Source organism: Triticum aestivum, chromosome 3B, assembly GCF_018294505.1.
Source record: "Triticum aestivum cultivar Chinese Spring chromosome 3B, IWGSC CS RefSeq v2.1, whole genome shotgun sequence".
Taxonomy (NCBI): Eukaryota; Viridiplantae; Streptophyta; class Magnoliopsida; order Poales; family Poaceae; genus Triticum; species Triticum aestivum.
In genome coordinates, this window is record NC_057801.1 from 635,689,797 (window position 1) to 635,709,580 (window position 19,784).

The following is a 19,784-nucleotide window of genomic DNA, read 5'->3' on the forward strand; positions in this document are numbered from 1 at the left end:
TCACGTGATGCCACGTGTCTTGGTTTTAATGGCTATAGTAGGTGCCGTGCTGACAGTTGCTTGACTGAATGGGGGGCGTACGAGCCGAGTCCGGTGCGCAGGCTGACCGAGAGGCATGCAAGCTGTCCTCCAATGCACAGGCTCACCGGGAAGCGTGCAAGCTGTACGCTGTGCAGGCTCACTGGAAAGCGAGCCCTTTGACTTCCATGGCCACATGCCTTCTTCTCCATTAATGGCGCCCCAACCGCTGTTTAATACGGGCGGCCTTACTGTTCGCCTCCCATTCTCCTCCCTCTCGCAGACCTCCACCAATGCCATGGCGCAGAAGGATCATCTGCCACTAGTCTTCAAGTTTGGTGAAGTCGACTCCGAGCCTGAGAAGATAGAAAATAAGGAGGAATGGTGAAGTCGACCCCGCTCCCGTCTCAGCTCCCATCCCTGCGCCCGTGCCAGCGACCATCCCCGTAGCATTGACGAGCTGGTTGCCGAGCACTATCGCAGAGCTAGAAGCCGCGGGTATCAGCAAGGTCTCCGCGGACCCGTGTGAGCTCGTGTACATGCCAGCGCCAGCGCCCGTGCCTATGCACGCCCCTCTATCCACCGCAGCGCCGGTCCCCATGCGTTTGGCTACACCCACCATGCCCGTGCCCGTTCATGCGCCCCACTCAGCGGCATGGGACGCCAGCGTCGACCGTTACCTCTCAGCACCGCCAGTTGCCGTCCTCCCGTGCCCTACCCGTCGATCGTGCAACAACATGATGTTTGATTTACATGTGAAGACCATTGCGTGCTATGTTGAAGACTTCAACAACTATGTCCCAAAGGACGACAACAACAATGACGACGCGGCACGCCACCTCCGCCACCGCTGGAAATATTTTTTGGGGGTTTAATACTGTATCTTGATCATATGAATATAAATTCACAGTGTGACTTAATGAAAGATATAGTTTGAACAAACTTGCATTTTTCTCTCTTAATGTACAGACTTATCAAACGATTTTCTTTTGAAGAAAATTCAATGGTTTTTAAATATAAAACACTCATCGCAAACGTTTTAGTTCGAACACCCGAATGCAAACTGACAGCTTCCCCAGGAAGCTAAGGGAAAATGTGCCGAGCAGGATTTGTGTAGCTCTTGATCGCAAACATTTTAGATAGAATACCCGTATGCAAAGTGAGAGCTATGGTCCCCCCTTAAGTCAAGGGAAAATTTGCAGCGTAGGACTTGTGCATCCCTTCAATGCAAATGGTTGTTTTGGATGACCCATGTGCAACCACGTACAAACAATTTGGTAAGCTTTGCATCTATCATATTGGGCATGTTGCCATTTGTCAAATTGGAAAGATTGACATTTGTTGATCTAGTAACATTGCCATTTGTGAACCTTGTAACACTGCGATTTGTCAAAATATGCAGCTAAAAATCACTAGCACTATCTAATTTTTGCAACTAAAATTCAGTAATTAAGCATCGATTTCATTCATGGATTAAGCAGACGTTCTTTATACAAACAGTTCAACTCGATAGCTGAACCGACCAAACTTTTCCCGAATTGTTGCCATCCACGTACTAAAATAGCTAGTTCAACTATATATACTAGCTAATTTTAAGTATGTTGTACAGTTCCACCACATCTATAGTTAGATGAACTGAACAAAATAGCCCCTAAATACTACTACTACTAGGGAGGGGCCTTGTACTACTTTTGGCAACCTCTACTCTACCGAGCACGCTCAGTAAGAGGAAGAGGAGGAGGAGCCTACCGACAAGCTGGACAACTGCAATAGGGTGCCTGATATGTCTCCAACGTATCTATAATTTTTGATTGTTCCATGCTATTATATTACCCGTTTTGGATGTTTATGGGCTTTACTTTACACTTTTATATCATTTTTGGGACTAACCTACTAACTGGAGGCCCAGCCCGAATTGCTACTTTTTTTTGCCTATTTCAGTGTTTTGAAGAAAAGGAATATCAAACGGAGTCCAAACGGAATGAAACCTACGAGAGCGATCTTTTTGGAACAAACGTGATCCAGGGGACTTGGAGTGGACGTAAAGCAACAGAGGAGGCGGCCACGAGGGTACCCGGTGCCCCCTAGGGGTGGGCGCGCCCCCCACCCTCGTGGGCCCCTTGAGCGTCCACCGACCTACTTCTTCCTCCTATATATACCCACGTACCCTGAAACCATCAGAAACGACCACAAAAACCTAATTCCACCACCGCAACCTTCTGTATCTGTGAGATCCCATCTTGGAGCCTTCGCCGGCGCTCCGTCGGAGGGGGAATTGACCACGGAGGACCTGTACATCATCTCCAAGGCCTCTCCGATGAGTTGTGAGTAGTTTACCACAGACCTTCAGGTCTATAGTTATTAGCTAGATGGCTTCTTCTCTCTCTTTGAATCTCAATACAAAGTTCTCCTCGATCTTCTTGGAGATCTATTTGATGTAACTCTTTTTGCGGTGTGTTTGTTGAGATCCGATGAATTGTGGGTTTATGATCAAGTTTATCTATGAGAAATATTTGAATCTCCTCTGAATTCTTTTATGTGTGATTAAGTTATCTTTGCAAGTCTCTTTGAATTATTAGTTTGGTTTGGCCTACTAGATTGATTTTTCTTGCAATGGGAGAAGTGCTTAGCTTTGGGTTCAATCTTGCGGTGTCCTTTCCCAGTGACAGCAGGGGCAGCAAGGCACGTATTGTATTGTTGCCATCGAGGATAAAAAGATGGGGTTTATATCATATTGCATGAGTTTATCCCTCTACATCATGTCATCTTTCTTAATTTGTTACTCTGTTCTTTATGAACTTAATACTCTAGATGCATGAAGGAGTCGGTCGATGTGTGGAGTAATAGTAGTAGATGCAGGCAGGAGTCGGTCTACTTGTCACGGACATGATGCCTATATACATGATCATCCCTAGATAATCTCATAACTATGCACTTTTCTATCAATTGCTTGACAGTAATTTGTTCACCCACCGTAATACTTATGCTATCTTGAGAGAAGCCACTAGTGAAACCTATGGCCCCCGGGTCTATCTTTTATCATATAAGTTTACCATCTACTTTTATTTGCATCTTTACTTTTCCTATCTATATCATAAAAATACCAAAAATATTTATCTTATCATATTATCTCTATCAGATCTCACTTTCGCAAGTGGCCGTGAAGGGATTGACTACCCCTTTATTGCGTTGGTTGCGACGTTCTTGTTTGTTTGTGTAGGTGCGTGGGACTTCTCAGGAGCCTCCTACTGGATTGATACCTTGGTTCTCAAAAACTGAGGGAAATACTTATGCTACTTTGCTGCATCACCCTTTCCTCTTCAAGGAAAACCAATGCAAGCTCAAGACGTAGCAAGAAGGATTTCTGGCGCCATTGCCGGGGAGGTCTTCGCTCAAGTCAAGACATACCAAGTACCCATCACAAACTTATCTCCCTCGCATTACATTATTTGCCATTTGCCTCTTGTTTTCCTCTCCCCCACTTCACCCTTGCCGTTTTATTCGCCCTCTCTTTCCCAATCTCCTCTCTGTTTTGCTTGCCTTTTTGTTTGCTTGTGTGTTGGATTGCTTGTCCCGATGGCGCAAAATAATACCAAATTGTGTGATTTTTCCAATACCAATAATAATGATTTCCTTAGCACTCCGATTGCTCCTCTTAATGATGTTGAGTCTTGTGAAATCAATGCTGCTTTGTTGAATCTTGTTATGAAAGATCAATTCTCCGGCCTTCCTAGTGAAGATGCCACTACCCATCTAAACAACTTTGTTGATTTGTGTGAGATGCAAAAGAAGAAAGATACAGATAACGATATTGTTAAATTGAAGTTATTTCTGTTTTCACTTAGAGATCGTGCTAAAATTTGGTTTTTGTCTTTGCCTAAAAATAGTATTGATTCATGGAATAAGTGCAAAGATGCTTTTATCTCTAAGTATTTCCCTCCCACTAAGATCATCTCTCTTAGGAACGATATTATGAATTTTAAACAACTTGATCATGAGCATGTTGCCCAATATTGGGAAAGAATGAAATTAATGATTCGCAATTGCCCTACTCATGGTTTGAACTTATGGATTATCATACAAAATTGTTATGCCGGATTGAATTTTGCTTCTAGAAATCTTTTACATTCGGCCGCGGGAGTCACTTTTGTGGAAATCACCTTAGGAGAAGCTACTAAACTCCTTGATAACATTATGGCTAATTATTCTCAATGGCACACCGAAAGATCTACTAGTAAAAAAGTGCATGCTATAGAAGAAATTAATGTTTTGAGTGGAAAGATGGATGAACTTATGAAATTGTTTGCTACTAAGAGTGCTCCTATTGATCCCAATGATATGCCTTTGTCTACTTTGAGTGAGAATAATAATGAATCTATGGATGTGAATTTTGTTGGTAGGAATAATTTTGGTAACAATGCTTATAGAGGAAATTTTAATCCTAGACCATTCCCTAGTAATTCCTCTAATAATTATGGTAATTCCTACAACAACTCTTAAGGAAATTTTAGTAAGATGCCCTCTAATTTTGAGAATAGCATTGTAAAATTGCTTCAAGTTGATGATTTGGCTAGGAAACGTTGATAGACTTTCGCTTGATGTTGATTCTTTGAAACTTAGATCTACTTCTCCTAAGCATGATATCAATGAGTGTCGGAGTAATAGGACACGGGTAGCCTCACCTGAGCCCCTGAACCTGTCAAAACTTTGGGCTGGCTTCACCCTACGAAACCTCATGATGAAGCACCGCCTTCCTATGGCCGGCTGGTTAACAGCCGGCTACCCGAAGATGGCCAAGCACCAGCAGACGGCACCAAGAACGGTCGGCTCCTAGCAGACGGCCTCCGGAGAGGCCGGCGTCTAGCAGGCAGCCACCCAACGCCGTCAGAGTCTGCGCCCTCATCAGGAGGACAAGATAGGGTGAGGATACAACGTAGTCCCTCACCCCCGAATCTTGGGCTTGGCATGGCTATAGTGCCCTGTACAGGCGGAGATCTTCGCACGGCGCAGCACCATTGTCACTCCCCCTTTGACATCACTCCTGACATGCGGAGTCCTATTCCCCACGACAACATGTCGGTACGGCCTGCAGGCGGCGGGCCCTACCAGGCAGCGGGAGCTCGAAAGACGGCGGAAGCCAGACCAGCCGGACCTAAGGGAGGCTGGCCTCCAACAGGCGGCCAGTTCCTCCCTCGGGGCCCATGCGCCATCAACCAGATAAGACATGGTGTAGCTACAGTGATCTCCCACCAGGCGGCGTGATTGTAGCCACACCCTGCTGACCAAGCCTACGTCATTAGCAGCACGGCTACAGTGAACAACCACCAACTAGACCCGCCAGCGGCGGGAGCGGCATGTCGGCTCCATACCAGACTAGTCGGCGGGGCCCACCAGGCGGCGGGCCCTAGCGGCCGGCGGAGAAGCCGGCGACCGGAGACACTGACAGCCGGGTCCAGCACCCGGCCAGATTACCATTGTACCCCTGGGGTGTAGGCCTATATAAACCCCCCAGGGCACCCATGAAAAGGGTTCCCACTCCATTAGAACTAGCCACTGCCCTAGAGGAAGAAGAGAGCTAGCGCTGTCTCCTTCTACCTCTACCACACAGCTCCACGAGCACCATTGTATCACTTGTGCCTTAGTGATCATGCGGAGACCCTGCAGAGCAGGACTAGGGGTGTTATCTCCAATAGAGCCCCGAACCTAGGTAAAGTGCACCGGCGTTCGAGTCTACGCCTTATCCCGCTTCCAGGCACCAGCGATGTTCTACTCGCTCCCACCATGATAAGCCATCCATTGGCATATGTCGCACCCAACCCCCGACATTTGGCGCCCACCATGGGGCGAGGTGCACCGTGTTCCGGAGACCTGCTCTGGACGGGAACCTTGTTCCTTCCTGGCGAGCGAAGCCAGCCCAGCACGCCCGATGGCGTCAGCCTCGACGCGCTGCGTGGCGTGGAGATCGCTTGCGCGGCGAGCTGCCTCGCCGACCTTGTTGGCGAGATCCACCTCTCCGACGAGCCGGCCTCCAACACGGGCACTGGCTGCCCCGAGAGCCGCCTCGTCGGCCTCCTTGATCAGCTTCACGTCACCAGAGAGCCTGCTGTGGACCTGGAGTCTGTTGGCTCCACCGACCCGATGATCGTCGACTCCGACACGGCGTCGCTTGATGCGCTCCCCACCAACGTGGTGGTCTACGACGAGCCGCCTGCTCGCGAGCACAGCGGCAGGAGCACCGTCACGGAGGTGCTTGTCATCAACAGTGGCAAGCGCTCGGACGGAGGCGTTCGAGACCCACTCGATGCGGCGCTGCGAGATCTGTCAGCGCCCATCATAGAAGACGCAGACGCTGAGACGCTAGAAGCACGCCGCGTCCAGCTCCTCGAGAACGCTGGCTGACTGGCCAGTGTGCGATGCCTCTCGGACGCCTACCGGCGCGAGATGGACCGGGCCGTTGGTGGCACGCCGGCCCCTGAGGGGCCTAGCCGCATCGGCCCGAACCGGCAGCATGGCGCGGTGGTCGCTAGCATGTTCGGGATGGAACGCCCCGTCTACGCCACGCCTGCGGAGAACATCCGGGCCGCCCAGGCGGTGACGGATGAGCTGGACAAGTACGAGGGCGACGAGAGTCGCCACATGACGGAGCGAGTCCGGCAGCTCCTAGCCATGGCCGCCGCATAGCACGAAGCCGGCTACCGCGCCGAAGTGCCCGTCCGGCGGAACGACGAACCGCCCCTTTGCCAGGACCACGACACGGCATCCCGGACGCCGACTGGTGGCGCCCACGGAAGATGAGGCAATGAGCCGGCTGCCAGCCGTAGCCGGACTCGGCTCTCCATTGAGCGTGACGTAGACGGCCACTCTTGAGCAGTGGAGTGGCGAGGCGACCCGCCTCCCCCTCCGCCTCGTGGAGAAAGGCATCCCACTCCGCCACATATCACGCACCCGACACTCGGCAACCGCCTTGGCCGCCGAGAGGGAGTCGGAGAGAACGACACCCGCCATCGGATCGACCACCTCAACCGATCCCTAGCGTTAGAAGAAGAAGACGTGTTGGGACTGCCTTGTTTCAGCCCACGAATCCGAGATGAGCCTTTCCCCAAAGGGTTCACACTCCCAAGAGATACGCCCAAGTACACCGGCTCCGTGAAGCCGGAGAACTGGCTGGTCGACTAGTCCACGACCGTCAGCATAGCGAACGGTAACAAGCGTGTTGCTGTGAAGTATGTCCTGCCCATGCTTCAAGGCATAGCCCGGACATGGCTTAACAGCCTGAAGCCCCGCAGCATCAATAGATGGGTTGATTTCACTGAAGCCTTCATCCATAACTTCACCAGCACGTACAAGCGGCCTCCCAAGCCCCGACAGCTCTCCTTGTGCGTCCAAGGGCCCAGCGAATCGACTCGCGACTATCTCATGCACTGGACCGAGCTGCGCAACTCTTGCGAAGGCGTGCACGAGGTGCAGGAAATCGAGTACTTCACCGCCGGGTGCCGAGAAGGCACCCTCCTCAAGCACCAACTTCTCTGCGACGAGCCTGCGACTCTCGACGAACTGCTAATCATCACCGACAAGCATGCCACAACTGACTCCTCCATGAAGGCAGAAATACTAGTTGATGCATCCGTCAAGGTGGCACCTCAGGCTCCTCGGACTGCGGCTGGTGATACCAGTCGGCGACAGCATCCAAGAGACAACAAGCGGAAGGCCACCCAGCCGGCTTCCACCAGCCGGCAGGTGGCGACAGTCGAAGACCAGTAGCCGAAAGGGCAGCCAGTGCCCAAGCGTCAGAAGGGCGGCAATCCCAATTGGTTGCCCGCCTTCTCTTACAAGCAGACCCTTGATGCACCTTGCAAGTTCCATAGTGGTGCGAAGCCGTCCAACCACACCACTTGGAAGTGTCATTGGCTCACAAGAATCGCCAAGGGAGATGGACTCCTGCCTCCTTCGCCTACCGGCCCGCCGCCTCCTCCGCCCCAGCAGCCGGCGGTTCGGCTAGTCGGATCTATACAAGATGAGTATCCATAGGAATACAGAGCCTACGTTGTGTTCATCAGTGTGGCCGATGACAGATGCAGCAGATGGCAGTAACAGCAAGAAGTACATACAGTGGCATCAGAAACTCCAGAATTCATGCATTGGTCTGAAAAGCCCATCAGTTGGAGCAGGGCCGACCACCCGGAGGTGATGCCCTCCCCTGGTTCCTAGGCCCTGGTCCTAGATGCTACCTTTGCAACAGAGAGGCAGGCAACTCGTTTCTCCAGAGTCCTGATAGATGGTGGCAGCAGCATCAATATCATGTACCGCGACACAACGGAGAAGTTGGGAATCAAGCAGAAGCAGCTCCACCCCAGTCGTACTGTATTCCATGGCATAGTCCATGGCCTTTCCAGCTCACTATTCGGCAAGACCCAAATTGATGTTCTCTTCGGAGACAAGAATCATTTCTGCCGTGAGCCAGTTTGGTTTGAAGTGGTGGACCTTGAGAGCCCCTACCATGCGCTGCTTGGCCGGCCTGCCCTGGCCAAGTTCATGACGGTCCCCCACTATGCTTACCTCATGATGAAGATGCTAAGTACTAAGGGGATCCTGACCATAGTCGGAGACTACAAGAAGTCGTCCGCCTGCGCCGCGGACAGCAGCCGGCTGGACGAGTCCCTTGTGATTGCAGCTGAGAAGCGGCTCCTTGACCGGGTTGTGGTGATGGCAGGCAAGAAGCCGGAAATGTCACCCATCCCCAAGGAGTCGGAAGTTGAGGGCTTGTTCAAACCGACGAAGGAAACAAAGAAGATACCCTTGGACTCGGAGCACCCGGAGAGGCACAGAGTCATAGGTGAAAACCTTGACAGCAAATAGGAAAGCGAGCTTGTTGATTTCCTTCGTGAGAATTGGGACATCCTTGCATGGTCTCCCAAAGACATGCCGGGTGTTCCGACGGATTTCGCCGAGCACAAGTTACATGTCCGACCTCACGCCAAGCCGGTCAGGCAGCCCTTGCACCGCTTGTCGGAAGAGAAGAGAAGAGAAGATTTGTCGAAGAAGAGATAGCCCGGCTTCTAGCAGCCGGTTTTATCATGGAAGTATTCTTTCCAGAGTGGTTGGCCAACCCGGTTCTTGTGCTGAAGAAAAATAAGAAGTGGTGCATGTGTATTGATTATACCAGCCTCAACAAAGCTTGCCCCAAAGATCCCTTTGCCCTGCCGAGAATTGACCAAGTGATAGACTCCACAACCAGATGCGAGTTGTTGAGTTTTTTGGATGCGTACTCAGGGTACCATCAGATAAAGCTGAACCCGACCGACAGGCTGAAGACCGCCTTCATCACGCCATTTGGAGCCTTCTGCTACCCGACCATGACATTCGGCTTGCGAAATGCTGACGCCATGTTTCAGCATTGCATGCAGAAATGTCTCCTCAAGCAACTCGGCAGAAATGCCCATGTCTATATGGATGATGTGGTGGTGAAGACGGAGAAGCGTGGCACGGTGCTGGAAGACCTCAAGGAGACTTTGAGAACCTGCACCAATTCCAGATCAAGCTCAACTCAGAGAAATGCGTCTTTGGAGTACCAGTCGGCCAGCTTCTCGGCTTTCTGGTCCTAGAGCGCGGCATAGAGTGCAACCCTATGAAAATCAAGGCCATTGAGAAGATGGAGATGCCCACCCGACTGCTAGATGTGCAAAAATTCACCGGCTGCCTGGCATCAATCAACCGTTTCATCAGTCAGCTGGGCGAGAAGGCTCTTCCCCTGTACCAGCTCATCAAGAAGACCACTTTTTTCGAGTGGAACGACAAGGTGGAGGAGGCTTTTCTCCAGATCAAGAAGATGTTGACCACCCCACCTATCTTGGTGGCTCCGACTAAGAAAGAGCCCATGCTCCTCTACATCGCCGCCACCAGTCAGGTGGTCAGCACAGTCATAGTGGTAGAACACAAGGAGGAGGGCAGAGCATTGCCGGTCCAGAGGCCAGTGTATTACTTGAGTGAAGTACTGTCCGACTCCAAGCAAAACTACCCCCACTATCAGAAGATGTGCTATGGTGTGCACTTTGCCGCCAAGAAGTTGAAGCCTTACTTTCAAGAGCACCCAATTACCGCTGTCTGCACTGCTCCGCTTGCCGAGATCATTGGAAGCCGAGATGCCTCAGGCCAAGTGGCCAAGTGGGCTATTGATCTGCCCCCCTACACCATCTACTACCAGTCTTGCACCGCCATCAAGTCACAAGCACTGGCCGACTTCCTCATTGACTAGGCCGAGACCCAGTACTTGTCGCCAGCGCCACACTCTTCCCATTGGTAGATGCACTTCGATGGTTCAAAAATGCGCACCGGTTTGGGATCCGGCATCGTCCTCACCTCTCCCAAAGGCGACAAGCTCAGATATGTGCTGCAAATCCACTTTGCCGCCTTCAACAACGTAGCTGAGTATGAGGCACTCATACACGGGCTCCGGCTTGCCAAGGAACTTGGCATTCGCCGGATCCTGTGCTATGGTGACTCCGACTTGGTGGTCCAGCAGTTGTCGGGCGACTGGGACACCAAGGATGGAAACATGGCAAGCTACTGCTTCCTCGTACAACAACTCAGTGGATATTTTGACGGGTGCGAGTTCCTCCATGTGCCAAGAAATGACAACGAGCAAGCAGATGCCTTGGCATGGATCGGATCCACCGGGCAAGCAATACCAGCTGGCATCGCCCTACAATGCCTCCTTAAGCCGTCTATCAAGCCATCACCAGAGTCTGACTCCATCTTTGTGTCGGCCCCTCCTGAAGCAGTCGGATCCGACTTGAGGACCCCAGAAGCCGGCGAGGGGACTTCAGCAGGCGGCCCGGGGACTGCAGCCATCGCACCCGACCCGAGGACTTCAGAACCCGGCCCGGGGACTGCAGTAGTCGGCCCGGGGACTTCTTCAACTCAGCAGGCGGCGGCCGACTCCAACCCGTCGCCTCCCGGCCCAACCGCCCATGTACAAGTTGCAGCCATGTCAGTCGAAGAAATAGCAGTGCCTTCATGGGCTCAACCCATCCTCAACTTTCTGCTGAACAAAGAGCTGCCGACTGATGAGATTCTAGCCTGACAAGTGCAACAGCGGGCAGCTGCTTACACCATAGTCAACAAAGAACTGGTACGGTGCAGTGTCACTGGTGTGTACCACCGCTGCGTGGAGCCGGACCAGGGTCAAGCAATCCTCAAAGGTATCCACCAAGGCGAATGTGGTCACCAAGCGGCTTCGACATCACTTGTTGCCAAAGCTTTCCACCATGGTTTCTTCTGGCCAATTGCTCTAGAAGACGCCAAAGAGTTGGTCCAGAAGTGAAAAGGGTGTCAGAAGTTCCGCTCCAAGCCACACTTACCCACTTCTGCACTCAAGACCATCCCCATTACCTGGCCCTTTGCTGTTTGGGGGTTGGACATGGTGGGGCCATTCAAAACGGCTCGTGGTAGCATGACTCATCTGCTTGTCGCTGTGGACAAGTTCACCAAGTGGATAGAGGCAAAGCCAATCAAGAAGCTGAATGGGCCGACTGCCATGACTTTCATCACTGACATCACCACTCAATACGGAATACCACATAGCATCATCACCGACAATGGCACAAACTTCGCCAAAGGAGCCTTGGCACGTTTCTGCATGACGCAGGGCATCCGACTGGACTTAGCGCCTGTTACCCATCCGCAGTCAAACGGCCAAGTAGAGCGACCAAACGGCCTCATTCTGTCCGGCATCAAGCCTCGACTAGTCGAGCCTGTAGAGCGTTCGGCCGGCTGCTGGCTCGATGAGCTGTCGGCCGTCCTCTGGAGCCTGCGCACAACTTCGAACAAGTCGACCGGATTCACACCCTTCTTCCTCGTCTACGGCACTGAAGCCGTCATCCCGATGGATATAGAGTTTGACTCCCCACGCGTCACCATGTACTCCGAGGTGGACGCCAAGGAGGCGCGAGAAGACGGTGTTGACTTGCTGGAAGAGGGCTGGCTGCTAGCGCTTAGCCCGTCCTCCATCTACCAGCAGAGCTTGCACCGATACTACAACCGCAAGGTGAAGCCAAGATCCTTCTAAGAGGGAGACCTTGTGCTCTGGCTGATCCAGTGAACAGCCAGCCAGCACTAGCTCCCGGCACCTTGGGAAGGACCTTTCATCATCAGCAAGGTACTGGGTAACGGTTCCTACTACCTGATCGACGCTCAGAAGCCCAGAGCACGCAAAAGGGATGACTCAAGCAAGGAGACGGAGAGGCCATGGAACGCAAACCTCCTCCGAAGATTTTACAGTTGAAAGCGGTATGTATCACGCTACCTTTTGTATTAAGTACGAAGACTCCGGGTCCCCCGAGAAGAGCTCGGGGACTACCCTCTTTTATCTATATGATAAGTGTTATGCCTATGAGTGTGTGTTGTTTTATTATTCCTCCTGGCACCGGGTTTGACCAGTCGGCCCGGAGTCTCACCGCCTTCTGCTATATGCCGCCTCCCGCAGCCGGACAAGTAGTGTGTCGGCACCAAAAACTTCCCCTGCCAGAAGCTGCAGCTCGCAGAGCGACTGTATGGCGGGCAGGGGTTGCAAAACAATGCCCACATGAAAAATGGCTAAGGAAAGTACGCATATAGCTGAGGCTGGCATCCTGCCTTTTCGGCCGGCTGCCGAGCAGCCGGCCGGCTGGCTTCTGCTTACCTTGCCAACACTCCAAACGGCTAAGTACTTGCCCTCCCACAAATAGCTAAGTACTCGACCCAGCCGCAGTCCGCAGAGCGGCTGTTTGCCTGGCAAGAGGATAGCCAAGGGAGGGCGGCAAAGGAAAAAAGCAAGGAGCATAAAGCAAGAAAAGTCAAAAGCCGGCAAAGCAAAGCATGAATTGCGACAAAATATTTACATAGATAAAGGCCCACTGGCCAGCATTCAACAGAGTTTGATATACACCCCGCGGGTGGAATTGTGCAAATTTAATCAAAGTTTGTCCAGACTAATGAGCAGAAAAATAAAAAGATAACACCCTAAGGGGCAGCGGAAGGCTCCGGCTAGATGGTGGAGTCGGCGGTGCCGGCTGGTGCAGCAGAAGGATCCGGCTGGACCGTAGAGTCAATGGTGTCAGTTGGTGCAGCAGAGGGATTCGGCTGGACGACGGGGTTGGTGGCACCAGTTGGGGCAGTGGACGACTGGACGACAGAGTCGGCGGCGTCCGTCGGTGGAACAGGCAGCTGGTCGGTCTCTGCCTGGCCGCCTCCAGCAGCAGTCGACGCATTGGAGCGCGGGTCGTTGCTCGAGACCCAGTCAGGTTGAGGCTGGCCATCCGCTCCGACCTCCGGCGCGTCCTCCTTGATTTCCTCCTCCTCGTCCTCCTCCCCTTCATCGCTGGAGTCGATCACCTCAGCTGAGTCCTCGCTGTCCTCCGGGTTCAGCCCGAGCCACTCCAGTTGCGCTTCAGCACCATCTTCAACCACTTCCGGGATAAAGATGCTGGTGTCAGTGTAGTTGGCGATCGCGGCTGTCCTGCTGACAAGGTCGGCCTCCACCACCACCAGCTCCTCCTGCGCCTCCAGTCGAAACGTCGTCAGCTGGGCTAGATCCAACCCAGGGTACCACGCCTTGACGAACTCCAGGGCCCGGCGTGCCCCAGCCCGGGTCGCAGAACCCTTCCAGGCCTCCAGGCGGCCGACCGCCACCTCAAGCCAGTCGGCAGTCTGACTCGGAGTGCGCGGAGCCTGCACGCCTGGCCAGAGGGCGAAGATCGCCTGGGCCCCGATGCGTGATACGTCCATTTTGCATCATGCTTTTATATTGATATTTATTGCATTATGGGCTATTATTACACTTTATATCTCAATACTTATGGCTATTCTCCCTTATTTTACAAGGTTTACCATGAAGAGGGGGAATGCCGGCAACTGGAATTCTAGCTGGAAAAGGAGCAAACATTGGAAACCTATTCTGCACTGCTCAAAAAATCCTGAAACTCCATCGAAGTTATTTTTGGAATTAATAAGAATTATTGAGCAAAGAAACTACCAGAGGGGGCCCACACCCAGGCCAGGAGGGTGGGGGGCGAGCCCACCCCTACTAGGCACGCCCCTATCTCCTGGGCCCCCTGGTGGCCCTCCGGTGCCCATCTTCTGCTATATGAAGGCTTTTACCCTGAAAAAAATCAGAGGCAAGCTTACGGGATGAAACTTCGCCGTCACGAGGCGGAACCTTGGTGGAACCAATCTAGAGCTCCGGTAGAGCTGTTCTCCCAGGGGAACTTCCCTTCGGGAGGGGGAAATCATCACCATCGTCATCACCAACGATCCTCTCATCGGTAGGGGGTCAATCTCCATCAACATCTTCACCATCACCATCTCCTCTCAAAACCCTAGTTCATCTCTTGTATCCAATCTAGTATCAAAACCACAAATTGGTACCTCTGGTTTGCTAGTAGTGTTGATTACTCCTTGTAGTTGATGCTAATTGATTTACTTGGTGGAAGTTCATATGTTCAGATCCTTAATGCATATTATTACTCCTCTGATTATGAACATGAATATGCTTTGTGAGTAGTTACGTTTCTTCCTGAGGACATGGGTGAAGTCTTGCTATTAGTAGTCATGTGAATTTGGTATTCGTTCGATATTTTGATGAGATGTATGTTGTCTTTCCTCTAGTGGTGTTATGTGAACGTCGACTACATGACACTTCACCATTATTTGGGCCTAGAGGAAGGCATTGGGAAGTAATAAGTAGATGATGGGTTGCTAGAATGACAGAAGCTTAAACCCTAGTTTATGCGTTGCTTCGTAAGGGGCTGATTTGGATCCATATGTCTAATGTTGTGGTTAGGTTTACCTTAATACTTCTTTTGTAGTTGCGGATGCTTGCAATAGGGGTTAATCATAAGTGGGATGCTTGTACAAATAAGGGCGGTACCCAAGCACCGGTCCACCAACATATCAAATTATCAAAGTACCGAACGCAAATCATATGAGCATGATGAAAACTAGCTTGACGATAATTCCCATGTGTCCTCGGGAGATCTTTTCTCATTATAAGAAATTGTCCAGGCTTGTCCTTTGCTACAAAAAGGATTGGGCCACCTTGCTGCACTTTATTTTCTTTCATTGCTTGTTACTCGTTACAATTTATCTTATCACAAAACTATCTATTACCAATAATTTCAGTGCTTGCAGACAAAACCTTACTGAAAATCGCTTGTCATTTCCTTCTACTCCTCGTTGGGTTCGACACTCTTACTTATCGAAAGGACTATGATAGATCCCCTATACTTTTGGGTCATCAATGCACTGAAGGCGGCACAACATCTGATGGGCAGGCCTGGATGCCGAGGAGCTGCTCGTTGAGGGTCCGGGGGGCATTAGCGGCAATCTGCACGCCATCTGCCCTCCACTCCTGGCGTTGGGACTCGATGATCTGGTTCACGGCGACGGAGTGGCCTGGGAAGAAGTCTGTTTGAACGAGGGGCAAGAAAATCCAAAGGTCATAAGAAGAGGCTTACCGTCGACCAAGTCTTCGATGCTGCTGAAGCAGGCAGTCATCTGCGCCTCCATGTCGGCCCAGGCGGAGCGCTCGATCTCGAACTCAGCAAGGAGGTCGGTCTCCTTCGTCTTCGCCTTCCTCTGAGCCGTTTTGAGGGCCTCTGATTGCTCCGCGAGCTGGGTGACCAGTCGGTCACGCTCCTCAGCCAGCTTGTTGCACTCCGCCTCCTTGCCGCGCAGCGCGGTGTTGGCTTTGCCCTGCTGCTGCTGCAAGGCGGCGTTGTCCTCTGCAAAAAGGGAGGAAGAAAGGAACGCCAGTCAATCAACAAAGAAGGGATGCAGTTGCCGGGGAGATCCGACCCGACTGCTCAGCAGTCGGCCTGAATCTCGGGGACTACAACCCACGGGTGCACTATCGCGCCCCCGTAGAGAAAAAGTTATCAACAAATATAGAGTCATTGGAAAGATCCAGCCCGACTTCTCAGCAGTCGACCCGAATCTCGTGGACTACAGCCCGCGGGTGCGCTAGCGCGCCCTCGTGAAGGAAGGAAGTCAAAACTTACTCCAGCTCTCGGATAAGTGGGCGGTCTGCTTCTCCAGCTCCCGGACTCCGGAGTTGAAGGTGGAAGCGTGAAGGTTGTGATAATCCTGCAAAAGGGATGTCAGATGAAGTAAGCGTTCGCCGCTTGCAAGTTAAAGTTCCGGACCGCCTGCTCAGCAGCCGGCCCGAAACTTGGGGACTACACCCAGTGGGTGCGCTGGCGCGCCCCCACGAAGGAAGCAAGAAGATCAAAAATAAAAGAGAAGTAAGAAACTTACTCGGATGGCTGCCCGCGAATCCAGGAACGCCTCGTTGCATCGCTTGAGGGCTTCGGCTTCAGCCCGGAGCTTGGCCTGGACATCGAGGGCCGCCTGGTTCAAGGCTCTCGTCCTGCCTCCGCGTACCCAGCCGGCGGGCGCGACACTGGTCGCCTCGGTGTCGGGGATCGATGAGCTCGCGGCACCGGCCTCCAGCGGCCGCGGTGCCGAAGCTGCCTTCGAAAGACGGCGGCGCGCGGGTGTGCGGACCTCAGGAGTTAGGTCCGTCACCACCTCGTTGTCAACTGGTGGCACCGGCGGGGCGGCCGGCTGCCCGTCTTGCGCTCCGCCGGTCGGTGGTGGCGGCGGCATGATGACGTCTGGCATGGCCACGTCGCCTCCCTCCCTCTCCATGACCGGCTGCTCGTCGCCGGCTCACCCAGTCGTCGCCACAAATTCTGGTGGAGGCGGCGCGGTGTTCAGGGGAGTCACGAGCAGCGGCTCCTGGCGGCGCGCGGCCTCTGCAAGCCGCTCTTCCACCGCGGCGTCAGCCTCTGCCTGGGCCAGCTTCCTCTCCATAGAGGCCACCGCCTTGTCAGCCTCCGCCTTCGCTAGGCGGTCAGTTTCCTGTTCCTCGCGCACCTCCCGCGTGTATCGCTCCTGCGCCTCCTGGAGGTCGGTGCCCGGATCGATTCTCCGAGTGGTGGCGGAGGTCTCCGCCGACCTGATGACCGAGGTGGCGGACGACTTCTCGAGGGTGAGCGGGGCCCTGAGATAAGAAGGCAAGAGAATACCTTACTGAAAACCGCTTGTCATTTTCTTATGCTCCTCGTTGGGTTCGACATTATTACTTATCGAAAGGACTATGATAGATCCCCTATACTTGTGGGTCATCAAGAATCTTTTCTGGCGCCGTTGCCGGGGAGCATAGCTCTTTTGGTGAGTGGAACTTGGTAAGGAAACATTTATATAGTGTGCTGAAATTTTCTGTCACTTGTTACTATGGAAACTAATCCTTTGAGGGTCTTGTTCGGGGTATCTTCACCCCGACCAGAAGAGCAAAGAGTTGCTCCTCAACCTACTGAACCTATTGAAAATATTTACTTTGAGATTCCTTCGGGTATGATAGAGAAACTGCTAGCTATCCCTTTGCAGGAGATGGAACATTGCATCCCGATTTACACCTTATCTTTGTGGATGAAGTTTGTGGATTATTTAAGCTTGCAGGTATTCCCGATGATGTTTTCAAAAGGAAGGTCTTCCCTTGATCTTTGGAGGGGGATGCATTGACATGGTATAGGCTATGTGATGATACGGGATCTTGGAATTATAAACAATTGAAGTTGGAATTTCACCAGAAGTTCTATCCTATGCATCTTGTTCATCATGATCTTAATTACATATATAATTTCTGGCCTCGCAAAGGAGAAAGCATCGCTCAAGCTTGGGGGAGTCTTAAGTCAATGTTATATTCATGCCCCAATCATGAGCTTTCCAGAGAAATGAGTATTCAAAAATTTTATGCTCGTCTTTCTCCCAATGATCGCAACATGCTCGATACTTCCTGTGATGGTTCTTATATGCTGAAGACTATTGAATTCAAATGGGACTTATTGGAAATAATTAAACGCAACTCTAAAGATTGGGGTTCCGACGATGGTAAGGAGTCAGGTATGACACCTAAGTTTGATTGTGTTAAATCTTTTATGGATACCGATGCTTTCCGTGGATTTAGCGCTAAGTATGGACTTGACTCTGAGATAGTAGCTGCTTTTTTTGAATCTGTTGCTACTCACGTTGATCTCCCTAAGGATAAGTGGTTTAAATATAATCCTCCCATTGAAGTAGAAGTAGTTGCACCTATTACAGTTGAAGAAAAGACTATCGCTTATAGTGATCCTATTGTTCCTACTACTTATGTTGAGAAACCTCCTTTTCCTGTTAGGATAAAGGATCATGCTAAAACTTCGACTATTGTTCGTAAGAATAATACTAGGACTTATACACCTCCTGAGCAAATCAAAGTTGAGCCTAGTATTGCTATGGTTAAAGATCTCTTGGATGATGATTTAGATGGGCATGTTATATATTTCTGTGGTGAGACTGCTAATATTGCTAAACCAGATACTAAGATACACAGACCTGTCGTAGGCATGCCTGTTATTTCTATTAAAATAGGAGATCATTGTTATCATGACTTATGTGATATGGGTGCTAGTGCTAGTGCAATACCCTATGACTTATATAAAGAAATTCTGCATGATATTGCACCCACTGAAATGGAAGATATAGACGTTACTATTAAGCTTGCCAATAGGGATACTATTAAGCCATTTGGTATTGTTAGAGATGTTGAAGTCTTGTGTGGGAAGGTTAAATATCCTGCTGATTTTCTTGTTCTTGGTTCCCCACAAGATGACTTTTGTCCCATTAATTTTGGTAGACCCTTCTTGAATACTGTTAATGCTAGGATTGATTGTGAAAAGGATACTGTTACAATTGGCTTAGAGGATGTGTCTCATGAGTTTAATTTTGCTAAGTTTCATAGAAAACCTCGTGATAGAGAATCACCTAGTAAGGATCAGATTATTGGTCTTGCTTCTATTGCCGTGCCTCCTACTGATCCGTTTGAACAATATTTGCTAGACCATGAAAATGATATGTTTATGAAGGAAAGAAGGGAAATAGATGAAGTGTTCCTTCAACAGGAACCTATGTTGAAACACAACCTACCCGTTGAAATTCTAGGGACCCCCCTCCACCCAAGGGTGATCCCGTGTTTGAACTCAAACTATTACCTGATAATCTTAAGTATGCTTATCTTGATGAAAAGAAAATATATCCTGTTATTATTAGTGCTAACCTTTCAGAGCAAGAAGAAGAAAGATTATTGAAAACTCTGAAGAAGCACCTTGCTGCTATTGGATATATTCTGGATGATCTCAAGGGCATTAGTCCCACGTTATGCCAACACAAAAATAATTTGGAGGACGATGCCAAACCAATTAGAGATCCTCAACGATGATTGAATCCTAAGATGAAAGAAGTGGTACGAAAGGAGATACTCAAGCTCCTTGAGGCAGGTATAATTTTTCCCGTTGCTGATAGTGATTGGGTAAGCCATGTCCATTGTGTTCCTAAAAAGGGAGGTATTACTGTCGTTCCTAATGATAAAGATGAATTGATCCCGCAAAGAATTATTACAGGTTATAGGATGGTCATTGATTTCCGTAAATTAAATAAAGCTACTAAGAAAGATCATTACCCTTTACCTTTTATTGATCAAATGCTAGAAATACTATCCAAACACACACATTTCTGCTTTCTAGATGGTTATTCTGGTTTCTCTCAAATACCAGTGTCAGCAAAGGATCAATCAAAAACTACTTTTACTTGCCCTTTCGGTACTTTTGCGTATAGACGTATGCCTTTTGGTTTATGTAATGCACCTGCTACCTTTCAAAGATGCATGATGGCTATATTTTCTGACTTTTGTGAAA